Genomic DNA, 22473 nt, shown 5'->3' with positions numbered 1-22473 from the left:
TTTAGAATCTCTTTCATTTCTTTTATCATTTCTTCTTTTATCTGGGAGATTATTTCGAGTTTGAATTTCTTTAAAGCTTCCTGGAGTTGCTTGTCAATTTCAGTGGCTATTGTGTCCGATATATGAGGTGGATGGGATATATTTTCTTCTATATACATCGCTCCTAGGGTTTCTTGAGATGGGCTGGAGGTTTGAGGTTGTAATTTGGTCTTTCGTTTTGTCATTTTCCTATATTTCTGTGTTTCAAGTGTTATTTGAAAGCTTCCTCAGGATCTGTTGAAAATCCCCTTCTATGTTTGGAGCTACTGAGACTCTGGCGCCGCGCTACCCCAAGCCATTAGGCCTACAGAACCAGTGGCCCTCCTCTGCCTGCTCAGAACTCCGCAGTTCCAGACAAGCTGGGCCTCAGGGACAGTGTGCGCCCACCTGCCCCTTGGAAGCTCCACAGTTCTTCAATCGCAGCCGGGTTAGGGTACTCACCACAGGCCGCAGTGCTTCAGGAACCTGTGGATCCTCCCTGGTTGCAGAGATATCCACAGTCCTCCAGACACATGGAGAGGACGATGCAGGCACCCCAAATCTGCCCAGCTCCTCCTCTGCAGACCAATGGCCAGGCGCGGCAGCTAAACAGGCTGGGCTAGGCTGATAGTGTGGGCCAGCCCACCTATCGGGAGCTGAGCAGGTCTCCAAGTGAAGCCGGAATGGGGAGGCTGATGTGGAAGCCTCAAACCCACCTCTCCCCTTCACTGCACCTGGAAGCCTGAGGGAACTCCAGCAGTCTGGGCGCAGATATCCAGAGTCCTCCAGACAGGCAGAGAGGCCGGTGAGGGCACCCCAGATCTGCCCAGCTCCTCCTCTGCAGACCTATGGCCAGGCGCGGCAGCTAAACAGGCTGGGCTAGGCTGGTAGTGTGGGCCAGCCCACCTATGGGGAGCTCAGCAGGTCTCCAAGTGAAGCCGGAATGGGGAGGCTGATGTGCAAGCCTCAAACCCACCTCTCTCCTTCACTGCACCTGGAAGCCTGAGGGAACTCCAGCAGTCTGGGCGCAGATATTCAGAGTCCTCCAGACACGCAGAGAGGCTGGTGAGGGCACCCCAGATCTGCCCAGATCCTCCTCTGCAGAACAGAACAGTTTAAGTGACAGTGTTTCACCACAAGACAATTCAATGTACCAGTAGCTGCCATAGTGTTTCTGTCTTTGAAATATTTGAGTATACCTTCATATACTATAATATCAAACATAAAAAGACAATGTAAAACCATTCAAGAAAATGAAAGTATTACAGGGTATTCAGAATCAACTAACAGAAAATGAACAAAATTTACTATATTATCTCTTTGTCTATAAAATATTTTGTTTATACTATCACATTTAATGAAAGCCAATAAGATACAACATGATAAACCCAATGGAGACAGAAGAACAAAAGCTTGATGGGACTTCAAAACAAGATGATATTAAATCATCACTAGATATTATAATGTCTTGTTTTCTTCAAAATAGTTGTTCATACCAACACAGACAATAAAATCAAACAACCCAGAATAAAACCATTCTAATTAATAGTGAAAACATTATAAGGCTTCAAAGCAATATAATGAGGAATCATGATTACCACATACTTTTATGTATTCTTACCATTTCTTACACTAGGTAAGAAATGTACCAAACTATTTTGTATTTATACATGTGAGTTTGATTTATTTCACTTATGAGTATGGTCTCAAGCTGTGCCCATTTATTTATAAATATCTCAATGTGATCATTCTTTATAGCTGAGTAGTAAGCCATTGTATAAAAATAGCACAACTTTTTAATCCATTCCTCAGTTGATGGACACTTAGGTTGTTTCCAAGATCTGGCTATTACAAATTGTGCTGCTATAAACATGAGTGCACATATATTACTGTGGTATGAAGTCTTCAGTTCTTCTGGGAATATGCCTAGAAGTGGAATAGCTGGAACAAATGGGACCTCCAATCCCAGCTTTCTGGGAAATCTCCAGATTTGTGACCTCCACAATGGTTGCACCAGTCTACAGTCCCATCAACAGTGCAGGAGAGTTACTTTTTCCCCACAGCCTCTCTGGCATTGGTTGTTGGTAGTTTTCGTGATCCTGGTCATTCTTTCTGGAGTGAGATGGAGACTCAGTGTGGTTTTAATTTGCGTTTCTCTAGTAAGTAATGATGATGAACATTTTTTCATGTATTTATTTGCCATTTGTATTTCTTTATCTGACAATTGTGTATTCATTTCAGATGTCCATTTTTGGATTGGATCCTTGAATTTTGGGGTTCTGATTTTTTAAAAATTCTTTATATGTTTTAGACAGAAGATCTTTGTCTGAGGAAAAGTTCACTAAATTGTTTCCCAGTTTCTGGGTTTTTTTTTCACTATGCTGAAGATTCTTTTGATGTGCAGAAACTTTTTAATAAGATGTGATCCCAGCTATTGATTCTGGGGAGTATTTCCCATGCAGTTTGATTCCTGTTCATGAACTCTCCACTATACTTATGTCTCCAAGGATTTTACCCAACTTGTCTTCCAATAGATTTAGTGTTTCTGTTTTAATATTCAGATCTTTGATCCATTTAGATTTTAATTTAGTACATGGTGTTAGGCAGGGGTCTAGTCTTAGTTTTCGGCATATGTACCTCTCCTCTTTTAAATTGCAAGTGTTGGCAATTTTTCTCTCAGAAGTGGGAAATTGACTAACACAGATACATATCAGAACAAGAATGGCACCTTTCTCTGGTCTTCACCTGAGAATCAGATGGCATTCTTGAAGGTAGTGTTCATGAAAGTGTGGAGAATTCCTAATTGTCAGGCTCCAAGAACTTTTAATCTTGCAGTACTCCTCAGTTTTCAACAATTCATTAAAATTACCATTCAAGTCTTCCTGGCAGTTCACGGTTCTAAAGACTTTGTACAGTAAAAAGATCTTGGCTGGGATTCTATATAATGTCCTTATTGATTTCAGGGTGGAAGTTTTGCTCTCCAATCTCAGTTGTCTATTAGGGACAAGAAAAGTCATTAATTTTAGGGTTTTTTCCCCCAAATTTTATTTGTAAAAATAGGAGTGGTAACTTCTAAATTCCTTAGTTACCTGAGTTAAAACCATAAGATAAATACAGTGTTGTTAGTGAATCATCAAACTGTTCCATTCTAGCCTGATAGTGGCCTATATAACATTATATACTACTTTGATGTGATCCTATTCATATTTGTTTGATTTTTTTTCTTTCTTGCCTAAAATATCCTAGAATCATTTTGTACTTTTTAAAATAAATTTGGCATGAACTTTACTTCTATGAAGCCCTGAAAATAATAATTAGAAAATAAAAGAATGAGTAATTAAAATATTCTATTGGTAATTCTCACTTTTATTTGAAGTTAATATAGGTAAAACTTCATACACTGATGATTAAAAAATTAATATTTTTCAATAACTCACTAGTATTTACTTAATATATATACTATGTCAGGAACTATTTTGGGTGACTAGAATATATTAGCAAAAGAAGACTCTTATATTTACAGCTTGTCATTATGGAAAGAACAGGAAAAAATACAACAAACATTAACACATAAGCAGCATGGAAGAAAAAAATCTAGACTAATTTGGAAAATAGGCATGTTCACAATAAGTTAAAATTTAAAAAGACTGCTCAGAGTAAGTATTATTAGGACCAGGTGGATAAAACTTAAAAGACGTAAAGGGTTTAACCAAAGCAATGTGTGGTGGGCACATTGCTTTGCAACAAATCCAACTAAATTACATCTTGTCCAGTTGAATGTCAGTGAAGCACATACTGGAGATATTCTGCAATTTCTTGGAGACTGGGGAGTGTACGAATTTCTACATAGCACAGAATTTTGACTGCATAGAATGTGATAGTCTCTGTCAAAACAGAAACAAACCCTAATCTAAGAAGAAAAACACTTCTAACATACCAGTAATATCCGTAAATTTTTAGCATGTTTAAGAAAACTTCCCAAATGATTTTTACTAGAAGTGTCTACAATGAATAAGAAGTGATAAGATAACCTAAAAGAATATAATGAAACAAAAATAAAATTGTATACTGGAAATAATAAAATAAAATCAAGAATGCATCAGAGTTAACATTTTAAACATATTTTTCACTTGAAGATTTTAACATACCTTTTGAAGTTGCATATGTTAATTTACAATGTTTGAAATCAGAATTTTAATGAGTTGAATCATAATACTCTTTCAAACATGAAAGTTAAAGGATTTTAATATACATTATTATTAGCCATAAATTTTCAGTTTTAGGTAAAGAAGAGCTTATTATCCAAACAATAATCAGAGAGGTTAAAAGACTGATTCCAAATGACAATAGATTTAAAATTAGAAACTATTACCTTACTTATTCTGATCCAAGTTACCCTTTGGCAAATCATCCTTATGTAAAATAAAACTTTGACTAAAAGCCTAATCTCTGGCTGATTTTTATATTACTGACTTTGTTTGGAAATTTTTGGTGTAATGATGAGTAGAGACTGGCTGAAAGGATGATAACATATTGTGAAAAGATTAAACATACTCTTCATCTGAAATTATTGTATTCTTATGTGTTCTTATAAGGGTTATTCTTTCTCTCTGATGAGATAATAAGATATACTTCAAAAAATCCTCCCTAAGTGACAGTTAAAGACAGCTACAAATTTTTGAGATTTTTTCCTATCCTGGCTTGGAATCTATGTCCTGTTCTTTTGAATCTGAGTGGTTTCCATGAGTACATGGCTACTGGAATATAGTGAAATTAATGCTCAGTTATTTACTTGGTCCAGTCCTTAAGAGACTGAAAGCCATTCTGCAAATTGTCCACCACCCTGTTGGGAAGAACATGTGTCAAGACCTTTAATAATGTGAAAAGAAATAGAGGACCTTAGTGGGGGGCAGCATCCTAGCCTCCTCCCACTATTGTACTCTTCAAGGACAGGTGAATCCTTTGAGTGCCCCTTGTGGCTGCCAACTGAACAGAAGAATCACTCCCGTGAACCCAGTCCAATTGCTGATTTAATGATAAACGAGATGCAATAAAATGAGTGTTATTTTAATCAATAGATTCTAGAGTGGGTTGTTATGCACAAGTGGGTAAGGGGAACATCACCTCCCTGATCTGAATCTCTTTTCGTTTTATAGGTCTCAGTTAGATATTTCTAAATAAGCTGCTCATAAAATCTATGAGAACATTTGTTCCCACTAGGATAGGAGCGTAACATCCCACAGTATTTTTCATACCACAATGCATTCCTTTTACTTTTCACTTAGTCAAGGTCTCAGAGCTTTAAATGTTACTTCGATAAACCAAGTTCCTCAGTCTTTTACCAGCATATATATTCAGGGGCTCCCTTTGTTCCTTACAGCTTGATCTTAACATAAAAGACACATAATCAAAATTTGCACACCTCAATTTTATTGTTCACCTCTGCAGTTTCCTTTTCCTGGCAGGTAACGCCTGTATGTTCCCTCTAAGGATGATCAGACCAAGCAGAGACCACCGTGATGTTTTACTATGCTAATCATTCTTCACTCCTAGCTAAAAAGTAACCCAACCAACCAAATAAACAAATAAAAAACAAAAACCTGCTCAACCAATGCAAACTCCAGTCTTCATTAAGAAAGTGAACTCTGCAGCAAAGGCATTGACTCCGAAAGGCCACTTTTGAAATGCCTACAGTGTGACTGGGAGAAGAGAAGCCACTGAAACTTCTTCCCCAAGGGCTACAGATTGCCGTCCTCAAGTGTCTGAAATCCTGTTCTCTGGTAGTGGTCATGGTCTGTGCTTTGTTTGGAAGAATTCTGACACTGGACTCAGAAAGAATGAGTTTTGTGGTCAATGATTGATATTTCCTTGGGAAATATGACAGGAGCTTATGCCAAAGGTAAGAGAAACTCCACGGGCTACTCAGATGTAATGGAGGAACAAAGAACAGTGCAATTTTGATTTTCACAGATGATGGCTCCAGTTCTGTATTGCCTGTGGTCATGAACAAGAACATAAATCCCTTATAATCAGAAAAAGGTGTAATTTTGGCCCTATACTTTGCTCAGGAATGGTCTTCTCTGCAGCTTTCACTGCAGTAGTCACTCTTAAGGTGGGTATATTTCTCATAATAGCAATAACTATACATTTGTTGTTAACAGGATACTATTAATATGTCACATACATTTCACCATAGCTCTATGATTAGCCTGGGCAAGAATTGGTATTTTCTGTCAAAAATAAAATAAACACAGAAAATTTAAGCATCTTGCCTAATATGATATATCATGGGAAGAATAAAAACTTTTTGATGCAGGATTACACTTTTTTCTTACAGTGGATAATGGACAATCAAACTCTCAATTCCTGTATTTCATCTAGATACTCAAAATATTGTATCAGTTGATGCTTTAAGGCTCTAAAGTATTTATTATGTCTTCTCACTGAAACAGAAGACTTAAAATGAAGTAGTCATCTTTTACTAAAATTTTGTAGCATATTTTATGTGACAAGATAAGACGTGGAGAAACTTTAAAAGGATAAAATCTGTTAGGTCTTCAAAGATTTCAACAAACTTTGCTATAAGCAACTAAAAATGCAAAGCAGCAGGCATAATGTCTATAAAAATGCAGAAATATATGTAGGCAACTTGACTTCTCTTCCACTGAAACACGATCAATAGTTGAAAAACATTCCTTGAAAAATTAATGGTACAACTGTCAGAATGAAATACAATTCACCTTTATCAAGAAAATCTGAATGTCAGCCTCCAAATGACATAAGTTTAAAGATAAAAGTAGATATTTCCCAACAGAAATAATATCTGAAAGCCAATGTTTCCTATTGGAAATATAATTCCCCCGCCCCTTTTCTGTTATCTCTTTAACATTCATGGGGCTCTATAGCGAAGCCTTGGGAAATGGTCCAAACTGTAGACTTCAGCAAATGAGGAATAAGGAAACAACGGTGATTATCCTCAAGACTAAGAATTCAGTACTAGTGTTTCTGTTTTATGGTTTATCTCCTGCTTTCTTGGTGTGGCCCCTTCTAAGAGTCTTCTTATTTTCTGACTTCCTACCTGTTTGTGAGTCCAAACACAGAGACAAGTACAAGCTTCATTTATTGTCACAAATTTGAGATGGGGAAATGTGATGCCTTTGCACATGTTGTGTCTCTTCCTGACGGCTCTATGACACATTTTACCAACTTGACTGAGGATCTGTGGTTTACTAGAAGAAACCACAAACCAACGACTTTTTCTCTTGATATTTATTTATCTATTTATTTGTTTTTTTATTTAGAGACAGTTCAGACTGGGCTTGAACTCACTGTGTAGCCCAGACTACGCTTCAACTCACAGTCCCCGAGTGCTGGGATTACAAGCCTGTGCCATTACGCCTGACAAAGAGACGACTTTTCATACTGGGTTCTATATATTCGTATGAATTTCACTTACTAGCTTCCCACCTGAAACTTTCTTCCAGCGTCTTTCACAGGATCTTTTTATTTTCGTGCTTTGTGTAATTCCTTAAGAATCAAGCAGTCTTAAGAATCAAGCAGTCTTAGCTATGATGTAATGACAAATGTTAAGAGCTGTCGATTTTATATATAGTAGAATCATAAAGTTTCACAGTGAAGAATTGCCTCACTGTTCATTTAATGGATTTACTTTGTGATGCAATTTAGTAGTAAAATATTAGCATATATGGTTAGAGAAGGTAAATATGTATTTTTATTAGAAAAAAAGCAAAACAAAAAAGGATAGGACTAATACAAAATTAAAAAAACAGTAAAAAATCATTAGTTGATAAATTGCATATTGTTATCTTAGAAGTAGTTGTTGAAGTCACAAAATCAAAGCACAAAGCATTGTTTGATTGTTGGACAGACAATCAAACAATGATAGCATAAAACATTCTGTTTGACAAACTAACAAAAATTTAGTAATATGGTTATCTGTCTTACACAATTAAACATACATACAGTTATATCCTTTAGAGCACTTTCTTTCCCTTTCATTACTACAACATATTATACATTTTGGATCTTATTACTCTTTCAGTTTTTATTATTATTTTTATACTAGAAAGATAATATGATATTTACAAATGTGAGTCTGATTTATTTCACTTATGATGATAGTCTCAAGTTGCCTCCATTTACCTATAAATTCCTCAAGACCATCCTTTTTATAGCTGCATGCTATCCCATTGTATAAAATACCACATATTTTTAAGGCATTCTGTGGCTGATGGGCATTTAAGGTAAACATGTATTCTTATTGTAAATAAAACAAGCTTTTTTATTTATTTACCTTTATGTGTAGTTCTGCTATTTGTGCCTGGGCAATTCAAGACAAATTAAGAAATCACAGTTTAATAACAGAGGGTTTTAATGTTTTTCTTAGAAGATAAGCAGTTTTATTAAAGGACTCAATGTTAGTAAGACAGTAAATAAGACAGTAAAGTTAAATTTTCCTTTGCAATTTATATATGTCATAGCATAAATTTGTCTTTCCAAAGAAGTATATAGGTAGGCTAGTTAGGTATTTTGCCTATTTCCTACTGTAAATCATAGATAATTTTTGAGGAAATATAGTTAGAAACAATTCTGTCAACACAGGTAATTTCTCCTAAAGGTAGTCAGGAAAAATAAACTGCTATTTTTGTGTAAGTATTACGCCAAAATGTGCTGGACGTCACAAACAATTGTCTGGGAGATTTCAAAGAGCAACAAGAGTTTCATTCTTCTGTGCTGTCAGTCAGGTGCACACTATTGCACTTACTTTCAAGATAAATAGTAGTGAGTTCTCGAGTGAGAAAATTTGACAACATCATTTGTCCCACCCAATTCACTCTCACTTTACTAGGTCATTGGGCTGACCATCTCTCTTGGCTAATTATCTTATCCAGAGGGAAAATAAACTCCTCAGTGCTTTATACACTTGAAGCTGTCCCTTTTCTCCCCTGTACCTAGAATTTAGGTTCTTATCATGCCACAGGAACCCTGAGGTAGGGATGCTGTCTCCTTAATGTTCCATTTCAAAGAGATGCTAACTAGGTCCCTGACAAGACATCCCTAGGTCATAAAGGTAGCATATGTCCGTGTAGCCTCTAAAAAGCTTCAAAGAGAAAAAAATTACTTAAAGTTTTGTATTTTCTAAAGTAAATCCTTCAGACAAATGAGAGTTGAAAAATCTCTTTTATTATATTCAGGCTGTTTTTATTTTGTATTTATTATTTTAATTTCTGTATTCTATCTCATTTGTATTGAGTTTCTCCACAGGGCTTTCATCACAAAGGAGTACAGCACTTTTAAAGCTTTGAAATCTCCTTTCGTTGTAATAAAGGATGCTAATGACAAGTAGTAGTTTTTTTTTTTTTTTCAGGAAGAGGGTCATCATTATAATTCACTGATTATATTTATTAAAAAATAAGCAACAGGCTGATATATGATTAAAATGAAAGAAATAAAACATGTAACTTTTTCAACTATCTTGCACATCATAGAAACCTGCCATGAATTAGAATCAAGACTATTATGGTTTGTGTCTGAATGTCCCCCCAAACCCTTATGCAGTTTTAGATGGGGCTGTTTCAGAGGTGACTGATCTAGAACATGTGACTGATTCATGGTGCAACGACGAGATGAAGGGTGCTGGGGTTGAAGGTGGGTGACTACTGGGTCAGCCTACTGATTGGATTCACACCACTCTAATCCTGGTAGATTAGACACAATATAAGGGACAAAAAGATGATGGTTGGTCTCTCGTTTTCCTTGTTGTTTTTGTGGTCTCCCACCACCATGAACTGTCGCCCACTGTCATGTGCCACTCTGCCTTGAAGTCATTTATGGCCTGGAACTTTGACAAACTGTGAGTTAAATAAACCTTACCTCCTTTCATTTTGGTGTTATTTTTGTCTCAGCAATTAAGATAAGGACTAACCTAAGAGTCCGGATAATTATCACCTGTTTTTAAAATTTCATCTTTTGCAAAGGGAAGTGATCAAGAGATGGAAGGAGATGGGACAGGAAGGAAGGAGAAGGAATGAATAAAAAATTAAGATGCGTTATGTGCATGTACCAATTCCTCAGCATGAATGTAATCAGCATGTACTGCAAATGTGGACCAATAAAAATAAAGGACACAAAATTTGATTTTGTTCCTCTTAAAAGTCAAATTAATTTTTTTATGTTTCACCATTAGAATCAACAAATCAGATCAATTTACATTTTGTGGTTTGATTTATCATGTTAAAATTCATAAAATTATTTTCCCATTTCACTTGTTTATTTTTGTGTAGTGCTGGCTTTGCATCTGCTTTTAACTAACCCAATTATATTTTTCTCTTCCTTTCTCTCTTCCTTCCCACTTTCTTTCTCTCGGAGTGTGATTTCTATCTTCAAACTGTATGTCAAAACATTGTCTACTGAAATTCTGCTCATCATGTAAGCATTCAATTTCCCCCCAAACAAATCCCTGAGATAAATAATGAGCTCAAGGGTTAGCTATAATTTATTTGCAATTTAATGACATTTTCAAGTGACAATTGTATTTTTTCATTGCTGCAATGATACACATAAATTATATCTTGTTTCTAAGCCTAACAAATGTGTTTCCTAGAGATAAGAAGTCAATTTTAACCACATTTATTCTCTGCATAGTTCAACTTTTTGAAAAGTTTCATAAATATTACTTATATATTTTTAAAATAATTTTTCTCTTTTAATTATGTACTTAGGCTCTATTTTTGCATGCTGAAACTGCTGTCTCTGCTTCGTTTCTTTGGTATTGTAGTATGATTCGATTTGACTTAATGTAAAATTACCTTTACTTTTCACAAATACATATGTGTATTAATCCACACATTGATACTTTTAATAATTTAAATGTTAAAGTCTTTTTGTTTATGGAATGATATTAAGCAAAAATTTTACTCAATTTCATAACTTTTTAGAATCTTTATCCTAAGGGTGTGATTTTTTGGGTTTAGATCCATTTTATCTGTCTATATACTTCAGAGAGAAATTTGATAAAAATTTTTCAGTTGAATAGAGAATGTGGTGAGGAAGATCTAGAGATTTAAATTACATATCCTATGAGATACTAAAACCTAGCAACACAGGTCATCACACATTGTAAAAATTTTGTTTTTGCCATCTGATTTTCTAGCCTCCTATTTGTTTTTTATTAGTTATGACATATTTTAAAGTTAAAATAACACTTGGAAAATAAAAACAGCAACTGGTCTATCTTTTTAAAATGTTCTTCTTATATTTACTAGATTAACATGTCCTTGAGATACCTCCATTTGCAATTATCTATCCTATTTTACAGAGCACTGTGCCAAATAGAGTCTGTTAACACATTTTAATAAATTGTGGGCTTTTAAAAAAATACAATGGAATACTACCCAGCCATAAAGAAAGACAAAATTGTGACACTTTTAGGTAAATAGAGGCAACTTTAGATTTTACTCTTAAGCAAAATAAGTTTGAGTCACATGTGTAAATGCAGCATTGTTTCCTTGATAGATTTTGTGAAATGGGAAGAAACTGTTCAAAAGGAAAGAGAAACTAGGGATGGAGAAGGAGGAAAGGAAAGAATGGGAAAGGAAAAAAATGATAATAAAAATACAGGAAAAAATAGGAAAAATTGTAATAAATAGGGCAATAGGCATTGAAGGGAGGAGAGGTGACAGGGATAAATACAAGAATCAAAATATATCATATGCAGGTACAAATTCTCTATGTTAATATGATCATTATGTATATCTAAAATATGCCAACAAATTTAATAAAAAATAAGTCATGCTTACAATCCTTAAACAAAAATTGCAATTCCTAAAAAGTACACTAAATTTTATTTAGAAATTGCCTATTTTAGCAATGTAAATTTAATTGATCTAGAAAGTGTAATGGAATCTATGAAGAATAAACTAGTATTATATTTTCCATTTCCCATCTTTTCTCTCATCCTTCAGCAAACAATTTGTGTATTTTCTTTATGTATGTATAGCAGGAAAAGTTCCTGAGTCTGATTATCTGTGCTTCACTGTTTCATTTTATTTCATCCTCATGACTATTCAATATTCTGCTATTACTCAGGAGGGCACAGAGAGCCAAACTGGTTAAATGATGAGTTAGATCACATAATATGTCACAGACGAGTTTTGAACATGTCTTTGAACTGCAGACAAGTTTTTGCTTCATAACATTACTATGGTTATTTTTGTTAACTTGGAGGATGAGTTGGGTGAGAATGATTGAACTTTAAGTAAAATGAACTGCTTTGTACCACATGAAGAAATAAACACAATGAAAAAAAAAACTTTCTAGAGGAAATTTAACATTTTTTGGAAGAATCTTACCCATACCTTTAGCTTCCCTGAGTGTTCAGCCTGCTGGCCCACCCCACAGATACAGGACTCGCCAGTCTTTATGATTATATGAGACAAGTCTTGAAACACCTCTGATTTCCAATGTACACACACACACACACACACACACACACACACATACATACATGCACACTGTTGTGCCATTGGTGTTTCTCTGAAGAAGCAGGACAAATGCGGACACAGTTTCTGGAATACGTAATTAATGTTAGAGAATGGCAGCATGGATAAATTATGCACAAACCTCTTACTATGTACCCTGTCTGAGACTTTCATTTAGGGTCTACTCAGCCTTTATAATGTGACTTTTTGATAAATAAAGAAATTTAATAATAAATAAGTAGGAGAAAAAATACAGCACATTAATGTTCAATTACAAGTAAATTAATATAGGCAAAGAACATCTTTAATGTAAATTCTGAGTCTTTGTTTAGAAGACATAGGGATTATAGAATTGTATCTTTAAAAAGCTTGAAGAGAGTCCCAAATGACTGTGTACAAATTCTGCAATGGTGAGATATTCATCCAATTTTACCCATACTGCTTTTATTCTTATTAGCAAAATCTCAAGAATTGTCAGGAATTATTACTAAACATTGTTTTCTGTTTATTGCAATATTTACCAAAGTAATCCATATAAACATGAGAGGGTAATTTATGTATATTCTTAATAACTGCAGGTGAAAAGTTAATTTGTAGAATTTTTTCACTTAGATTTGTACTAGGCAAAGATTAGGGCATCTGGCCATCTGACTTGTCTTAAAGACAAACTTGTAAGCTACAAAAATGTTAGCACATCTATTAGACTCATTATTCCAAAATAAATAGTATAACATTAATGTTGAATATAATACACATACATAGCATGATCTTAGAATGATTTGATAGCAAAAATTTGAAGGCAGATGCATTGAAACAGCACAGATGGAATAGATGTACTGAAAAGAGTGGAAAAATCTTTATCTACAAAAATCTATAAAATTGAAATTTCAAAATAGGAAACTAAAAGACTTTATATGAAAGTCACTTTGATAAACAATTTAAATGCAAATAAAATAAAAACTATTCCTCTATTCTGACATCAAGCACAGTATGTAGATTTTCTGTACCACATATTTTTCTAGCTTTCTTCAAGCATGAAGTGGGCATCCTACAATTTAATTCAGTTTTCAATCTAACAATTCAGTGTAGATTCCACAAGTTAAGGGTGAAATTTAGTAAGACCCACCAACACGCACTCCAAACACCAACCAAACTAATAAGTTTCATGATAACCACACCTTCATCTGACCCGGTTACAAATTAGTGGTTCCCAGAATCCCCTTTCCAGGTTTGATGATTTTTTTTGGTAACAGAACACAATTGCTGGGTTCCCTGGGTATATAACTTTGAGGCCTTAACCTTTTATTCTTTCAAAGCTGCTAATGTTTTTTTCATTATTAATACTCAGGATAATTTTTAAATTCTTGAATATGGTAAGTGATCATAAGGAAAAATATTTGCAAACAGTTTATATATTGAACAAACAGTATATATTATACATAAGAACACGTGTCAATGTATATTTCTCAAGAAGTTCATAATATAAAAAAGTTGTGATGAGCAGTGAAGCCAGAAAAGGTTATATAGAAACAATTACTGTTAGTACAATAAAACATGATAAAAATTTAGTTAGTAAATAGATCTCTACAAGAAAAATATTTGAAGGAAAGCCATTATTTTTAAATGGTTTTGAAGGAAAGCCATAATATCTAAATTGTAGTAAGATAAAGCTATTCAACATAAATAGCAGCAAGAATTCAATGAAAGGCTACCAAATTTCCAACTAATATTAGAAGTTAATAATTCACCATTGACTACTTAGTACTGAAGTTTTAAAACAACAAAACATTCGCTTCTGAGAATAAATTCACAGTAGAATGATCCAGGCAAATGACTAAACATATGTATCTGTAAGACTCATTTTACAGTTTCAGAAATAGAATTTTGTTGTGGGCCCAGAATCAAATTTGGAAAGGTGCATCAGGCTCTCGGTGCACGGCTCGCAAGCAAACATTTATATTGAGCTGTGTCCAGCTCCCAGTTGTTCTGGGTGACAGCAAACTTCCCTTAAGAGAACTGAAGATCCTCTTATTAATTGATTAATTTTTCCATTACCTTTGCCTTGGACAATCCACAGGCATATAAGAAAACCATAACTTTTGTCTCAGGTTTAAAAGTTCTCTGGAGATTCCATATTATAATAAAGAAAGAACAAATAATGTCTTCAAAAAATTATGGTATTTTTCCCATTTTGTTCTGCTCCGCCTTAAAATTTTACTGACAAGTAAATAGACTGTCCTTTAGCATTTCAAATGAAGACAGCAAACCTGCAACATGCATTTACAAATGGACATCATGACTGGTCTCACATGAAATGAACTGAAAAAGTTGTGATTTGTGGTTACAATTGTCACTATTGTTCTAACTCGTTCTGTCAAGAGAAATGACAGAATGCCTTAGAATGTCCCCTCGCCTTTCCCCGCTTTTCTTTCAGTGCCAGCTTTGCCTCCAAATCCACTGGAGGTTGGGGTTTACCTCTGCAGAGTGTAAGATGAGAGGTGAATGTTGCTCAGAGGAAAAAGATAAGCAGTGCATTTGTTAGACAGTAAGAGCTATTGTAACAAATGCAGTCAAACGTCTATAAAGATTTCAGACGCTTGCCGTTGTTTCTCACCACACCAGTCTGAAGAGGATGCCTTTGTTACTGGACAGCTCTCTTTCCCTTGGTAATTCCAACACTGGACAACTTTATATCTTCATGTCCTTTCTTGGCAAGCGACTGGGAGAAAGAGGAATAAGAATGCTTCCATTAGGAGAAATAATAATAAGACCATAATTAGAAATAAAGAAGAATGCTCTGAAATGTAATTCCTGGCTGGAGAGCTTCCCATACATCTCTGGCAACTGCCATAACATATAAAAAGCTTGCTTTTCTCTTTTTCAACAGCTTGGATGTTCGATTTTATTACCCTGAAAATATTTCAAATTGATCTTGGCTCTGTGAAAGATGTCATCTCAATGAACAGAGACGAAAGCTTACAATATTAGAACAAGAAACAATGAATGCTTTACTGGAAACATACATGAAAGATGCAAATTCATAAGGGAAATAAACATGGAAAATAAATAAAAGAAAAATTACATTCAATTTCACTGAAGCCACAAATGCAACAGATTCCTCCCTCTAAACTAACAAAATGTTTAGTTTGGTAACATTAACTGTCAATGATAATATACTATCTCTTCTTATTAATTACTGTTTGGCATTTTTAAGAAAGGCAATTATCTGTTTTTGCTTTTTGAAAAGTAACTCAGAAATATATATATATATATATATAATATGTATATATGTAATATAATATATATAATATGTATATATGTAATGTGTAATATAATATATATAATATGTATATATATAACATGTAGCCTTAAAAATGTGTACTATTTGATTCAATAAATTCACTTCCATACACATACCTTCAATAAATAGTAGAGATATGGATTATGATTTATGAATAAGGATATTCGTTGCAACAGTATTGTAATCATGAAGAATTGCTGACAACATTTAGATACATCAGAATAACTAAATTTGGTGTAGGCATATAGTACAGTTAACACTCAGTTATTCAACAATATATCTTAAAAATCATACAACAGAAATGTGTGTCCACTACAGCATTAATCTAAAAAGCCAGAAAAGTATACAGATGGTAAGATGTAGAATACCAACCTCAGCAAAAATAAGAATTAACAACTCAAAATAATGAATCTCAAAGAAACAAGTCTGAAGATTTGTGGTAAAACATTAAGTACAGCTTTATGCCTGGGTTTTAATATGGTTAATGATAAATATTTATCACTTTCAGGCTTCTATATTTCCCATAATTTCCAAAGCTAATATATATAGTTTTATAATTTAAATATACTATTCAATATTTTCTAGACACAGACACTTACATTTACATTTGCAATAGCCTTGAGATGTTACATACTATAAACTTCTATCCAGTGCAATCATCTCCTTCATATTAAGTGAATGAGTGCTGAATGATCATTGTTACCAAAAATGATTTAACTTTGAAAAGCCACTTATAAGTGAGCAGCTAGAAATCAGTAGACAAAGCCAGGGCACTCATTTCATTTTTTAAATTGATTTTAAATTTATTTCCCCTCAATTGATTGTTTTCCTCACCAAACAGGTATCTTACTAACTTAAAAGTAATTTATAAATTCACAATAAATAATTACAATGAATAATTTCATTAGCAGTTTTGATGCTTATAAACAGAAAACTTCCCTGTCTGTCTCTTTGGTAAATGAAAATTTGAAAACTGCAGAGGTTATATGATAGGAGCACCTCTTTCTTACTTTGAGAGATATTGACTTTTAAAAAACCACATTTTCTATACAGAATTTCAGACGAATGCTGTTAGGTAAGTCTATTCTATTTGTTTTGAAAAAAAGTACCTCTAAAGTAATCTGTTATAAAGTATGCGGTTTTCCAAAAGCCATAGCTAGTTGCCTAGCAACATACTTGGTTATGTCATATAATGAAAGCAATATGATAAAATGCTATTTTTCAGATATTAATTTTTAAACACATTTCTAACTGAAAGAATGCATTTTACACATGGAAAATTTTTGAGAGATGGGTCTTGTAAAAACAAAACAAAGACGATAAATGGTACACTAATTGAAAGTCATTTTCCTAATGACACAATATTAAGAGTAACTGTAAGAATTTTAATGCTCTTTGCCAGGTCCCTAGGCTTGTTCTGCCCTGTGTTCCCCGAAGCACTCATGGCTTTAAGAGCTGGCAGTAAGAGGATAAAATTGCATGTCTGTGAAGGGGACTTAATGCCATTATGACATTCACTGAACACACAGGGTGCCTTAACTACAATAGAAAATGTCTCGGTTCCTGAAAGTTCTTTGTTTTTTTAAATGTCTAAACTATTAGAGCAATAAAATTTAAAAAGCTCAATTTAAATTCAACCATGAATAGCATAACTTGGCCTCTTGGATTGTTTTGGTACTCAATGCTGTTTTCCTTTTCATCTGAGATTTTTGAAAAACCCAACGCCACCTATTTTTTGGTCCTGAACATTTTCATGATAGTCACTAATGTCAGGGAGCAGTCACATCTGTTATTTTTCCTTGCTTCTTTTTCAAAATTTCTTGTACTGTTTCTGTTTTCCATAACCTTTATGTTATTTCTTTCACTGTGTGTGTGATGTGTGTGTACATGGTGTGTGTTGTGTGCATGTGATGTGTGTGTGCATCATATGTGGTATGTGTGTGCATAGTGTGTGTGTGTGCGTGGTGTGGTGTGTGTGTAATGTGTGTGTGCTATGTGTGTGCATAATGTGTGTGTGTGGAGTGTGTGCATAGTGTGTGTGTGGTGTGTAGTGTGTGGTGTGTGATGTGTTTGTGTGTGTGTATGTGTGCATAGTGTGTGCAAGGTCTGTGTGTATATGTGCTTGATGTGATGTGTGTGCCTGTGTGTGCATAGTGTGTGTGCATGCTTGGCGTGTGTGGTGTGGTATGTGTGTGCCTGTGTGTTTTCTGCTGTGTTGATGGGGGTAAGTCACAGTGAGGGAGTCCATAAAAGATGACAGAGCATCTTCTATGAAAATTCGCTTAACCAGTGAGTAAAGATGTGTACTTTCCCGACATGCTATGTGGATGACCTAGAATTTAAAAGTAAGCGACCATTCTGAATCTTCAATTTTTATCCGATTTCTAGGCCTTTGACACTTAATAGTTATTGACATACTGCTGTTCATTTCACTTTCATATTTCAAGATGTTATTATCAACAAGGGTGGAAGTGTCAGGCAAGGCAAATGACTAGTCATCAGTCATTTTAATGTTTCACTCACTGGAAAACCAGCCTTTACTGTTTACATTGCACTGCTAGTGGCAGAGCTAATTTTATTAAAGGCTCTGCCCTCCTTTTCTGTCTTACATAGAGCTGGTTATAAAGTCCCGGGGGAAAGGCATGCTATGTATTCACCAAAGATTTTCCTCAAAGGATGGCTACGTATTTTTCTCCCCTAATCTATGTTGCCAAACAAGTTATCTCATCCACTGACATGAGGATAGAAGGGAAGTCTGGCGTTTGCAGATCTGACAGAGTAACACAATCTTTACTCATGTGACAGCAGTTATAGTAATGGTATAAATGGTGTGCCATGTAGAGTGAAGTACTGAGAATGGTGGGGTCTGTGACGCGGGCACGCTGGTGTTCCTGAAGCTTACAGATCACTTGTGAAAACCAGGAACATCTGCATTTTATTTTGAGTAGGGGAAGGTTTTTGTAGTGCCAAATCTTTAAAATTTGGTGAATGTTTTATAATGGTGGAAACTGGTGTTACTCATGCTGACCAATCAAGCCCTTTCAATTTGTGGTTCCACAACTGGAAGCAGATTGATGTTTAGCTATGCATTCTGTTTTCAACATAAGGCCTGCTTGCGCCAAAATATCTCACTAATAGGCCTGCCTGTTACTCATCCATTTTATCGTAACACTAGTCTTGGGTCCTTTTCTCTTGTTGCTAGTACAAAACACCCAAAATGAAGGAAGGAAAGGTTTATTTAGCTCACTGTCTGTGGAGGTTTCAGTCTACAATCAGCTGGCTCCAAGGCAGGGTGGCATGGTACCAGGGCAACACTTCAAAGCAGCAGCCAGGGCAAAAGGGGAAAAACAAGCCTGTTCTCCCCCATTATATTGTATACAGGCCATGTTCCCGCCTCACCAGCTTCAGGGTAGGTTTAACACTCACAAAATCTCTGTGCCCACCTCTTGCACAGGATGAGAATATTTATAAAGTAAGGATCCTGGCTTTCTGCTGAGTTTTTCAGTTACATTTCTAAACTTCTCAAGGTTATACAATGTATCAACCATAACAACACTTAGTTCTTTTCAACACTTATTCTTTCCTCTTAATATATAAATTGTTTTTTCCCTGGGAAATAAATGAATAATTTATATAATACTATGTAAGTTTAATACTAATGACATTTGTGGCATTACTTTAAGAAGAAAGTTCAAACCAGAAATGAGATTATGGTAAAGAAAGATTTGTATTTATGTAAGGAGGTAATATTTGAGGAGATTTTGAGGGATTTATGAATTTAGTTGTCACTGTTACACATTTTACACTCCTCTTTGTAACACCATTGATTTCAGAAGTTTTATTGATTTATTTTATTACTGTTTTTGTTTTTCTTGAACTTATTGCCATGTTCCCCAATCCATCGTCCTTAACCATTTTTAGGATAATTTTAATTACCTCAAATAAATAATATATAGATATGCAATAAAGAATAGAGACAGAAAACACTCTGGTTAGAGATAATACATTGTTGGGAAAAAAAACGTTAAGACAATGACGAGAAAAATGTTTTTTTTTTCTTAGATTTGTAAGTCTTTGTGGTCTTGGAGTCAGGAAAAAAGTTGAAATGTGTTTGTGAATCCTATAGGAATGCAAAATAAGAACTTTGTGAATCCCATAGGACTTGTAATGAGAAGAAATGAAGTTAGGATATACTTGTAGATACAGAGCTCCATCTAGACACACAAATAATTTTGAAAAAAAAACAGATGAAGCAAAACAGAGTTATGTTTATACATATTCCAGAATACTATGCAGCCATAAAGATTTCAATCATGTCATTTTCAGAAAGATGGATGGAATTTGAGACCATAATATAAAGAAAATTTAAGACACAGAAAGTTAAATATTGCATGGTTTCTTTTGTATGAGAAGCTTAAAACATAAACAAATAAAAAAGTAAACATGTAGGAGACAGGTAGATTTATTGGAGATAGGAAAGGGATTGGGGGACATGAGAGGGCAAGGAGAGGGAGCAAAGGGCATGAGAATGTTCAATAGGTTAAATGCGTGCACTAATTTCCAACATGAATTTAACTATTATATATTACATAATCCTCCCTCTCCCCACACACCGAGAAGCAGTGTTTTAGTTTGAATGGCCTCTTCAAAATGGTTGAAATTGAATTACCACCTTGAAAATATGGAAAGGTAGGACTTTAATGGGAAATTTAAAAGTTGAGAGTACAGGCATTATCCACAGTGCTCAATGATCATGTGAAAGAGTTTGCTATAAAAGTAAATTCTTTAATGTGGCTTATCTTGCTTCTGTCCTCTCACATACTTATCTTTTTATCATTCTATGATTCAGCTTGATGACCTTCCTCATATGTGGGCTCTCCATCTCAGACTTACCAGCCCCCAAAACAGAATACATGCCTATTGTTTATAATTTACCCAATAGGCACTGGCTTGCTATATTCACAAAAACTAGACTATGAACACAGTATGTTTGGATAGACAGCTGCACATGGCAAACAAACTCCATTTATTTAAGAACATCAAGGAAGCAAGAGGAGGAAAGGGTTATATATAACACATGAGAATTTTCACTAAGAAGCAAAATATTACTGCTTATCAGACTGACTAAAGCATTACAAGATTTAAAATGTTATGTCTGAGAGAAAATCAAGAGTTGCAAGATTGAAAATGTTACCTTTGAGAGAAAATCAAGAAGTTGTCACACTGGAATACTTCACTCAGTGACTATTTGGCAGATGACAATGAATACATGTAATGTATTCAACTGATGAATTCAGCTCAACTTCATCACAGGTTTTGTGTTGTAGTTTGGGTATGATTTGACTCCCAGAAGGTCATGTGTTGGGGCTTTGTTCTCCTGTGGGGTGACAGGAGGGCTGATGGAAACTCCAGGAGGTGGGGGCCAGGGAGCGATTCTTGAATCAGTGGCGTAGCTGTTCTCAGGAGAGCTGGCTGGAGAGGCAGAGGTGTGAATGCAACCCTGATCCCAGAGTCAATGTCTAACGTCTTGCTTTTAGGTGTGATCTCTTTCTCAGTTGTTCCACGATCTGGCCCCTATTCACTATGAGGCTCTCATCAGAGCCGAAACAATGTGGGTGCCACGTGTTTGAGCTCCCAGAAATGTGAGCTAAATAAACCTCTTCTGTCTAGGAAGCTCATTTTTCTCAATTACTTCATTACAGTACCTTAAAATATTTAAAGGCTCCAGATTTTAGTATCAACTTTAATAAAGAACATGCGAAGCATCAAAGTGAAGATTAATTTCTTTTAAATAATAACTAGTAACATATCAGATGTTAATTGAGAAATGAAAGTCAGTTTATGCTTTCCTACCTACTTTGTCCTGTGCAATTATAACCTGTATACTAAGTATGGTTACAATGGATCCACTTTCTCAAACCCTTTTTCTTAGTTTGCTTTGGAGTCTGTGGATTCTTTGGTTTGCTCTGATGTCTCTATTTCAGCAGTTTGCTCTGGGGCAGTTTGCCAGACTTTGGAGTCTATCTATCATTCACCTACACCCTCCCAGTTGAGTTGTGGTGCATTAAGTGTTTACTCTGAGCTTTCGCACTAACTGCAGTCTCATTACTCATCCTGTCTTACTAAGTGAGGTCAAAAATAGATCTTTGCTGACTATGAGGCTTGATGAAGGCAACTGTGGCATTTGGACCTAGTAGAAGCTCAAGACCTTCAGAAGTCTGGAGGAGAAAAGTTTATGTCAAATTGTAAAGAGAAGCATTTCAGAATTTTCTCCCACCCAAAGAATCCGATATAATGTTTAAATGTAGTTTAGGAAATGACAACTGTTTGAATAAATTTTGACAAAACTTGACTAATGAAGTTGATGTTTTTAATTCTGGTTCATAATACTATTTTGAATATGTTCATAATGTATAAAAATGGTTAGCTGATTTATTCAGTAGTTCTTTTACATCTCTTCTGTGGATTGAAAATGTAAGACAGAATATACATAGTTCTTACTGTCATGAGGCTTACAAAGTATCATAGAGAACAAAATTAAAGTAAATAAATATAGTTGAGCATATTGTTGAGAGAAAAAAGAATGTTGGAGACAATATCATTGTAAAAAAATAAAGGGCAAACAGAAAAAAAGGCAAAGAGACAGATTAACAT

Source organism: Cavia porcellus, unplaced genomic scaffold, assembly GCF_034190915.1.
Source record: "Cavia porcellus strain 051 isolate PalLab524CR breed Dunkin Hartley unplaced genomic scaffold, mCavPor4.1 scaffold_30, whole genome shotgun sequence".
In the NCBI taxonomy this organism is placed as follows: Eukaryota; Metazoa; Chordata; class Mammalia; order Rodentia; family Caviidae; genus Cavia; species Cavia porcellus.
Note: the sequence above shows the minus strand (reverse complement) of the source record.